This window comes from Arachis hypogaea, chromosome 20, assembly GCF_003086295.3.
Source record: "Arachis hypogaea cultivar Tifrunner chromosome 20, arahy.Tifrunner.gnm2.J5K5, whole genome shotgun sequence".
NCBI lineage: Eukaryota > Viridiplantae > Streptophyta > Magnoliopsida > Fabales > Fabaceae > Arachis > Arachis hypogaea.
This window is the reverse complement of record NC_092055.1, coordinates 99,252,047-99,252,639: the sequence shown is the minus strand read 5'-3', so window position 1 is coordinate 99,252,639 and position 593 is coordinate 99,252,047.

The following is a 593-nucleotide window of genomic DNA, read 5'->3' as shown; positions in this document are numbered from 1 at the left end:
CAAGTCCAAATAGAAACACGATCCCTGTATAACGGTAGTGAAGAGGTGGCAGTTGTTAGGATACTTCATCGGGTATTCTAAAGTTTCAATCCATGCATAAGAGCCTTCAAATATTGCAAGCCGCTAGTTCAAGTTGACAGCACCCACCTATACGGAAAATATAAAGGTTGCCTTTTGGTTGCAGTTGCGCAAGATGGGAATCAAAATATTTTGCCGATTGCTTTTGCCATCAACTGCTGATGCGTGGCAATTTTTTCTTAGTAATTTACGAAGGCATGTTGTAAGAAGAGACGGCGTGGGTATAATCTCCAATCATCATGAGTCAATCCGGGCAGGAGTAAATCGTAGCGCAAGTGATTGGAAACCGTTGAAAGCATGGCAGATGTTTTGTATTTGGCACATTGGTAGCAACATCTTAAGGGAATTCAAGGTCCCGTATTTGCAAAAGCTTATGGTGAACATTGGTTATCAAAAGACGGTGGAGGAGTACAATGTCAACTATAAGAGGTTGCAAGAACGAGGCGAGGCATATGCTCGTTGGTGCGACAACATCGAACTACCTCAGTAAGTATTGGCATTTGACGAGGGACATT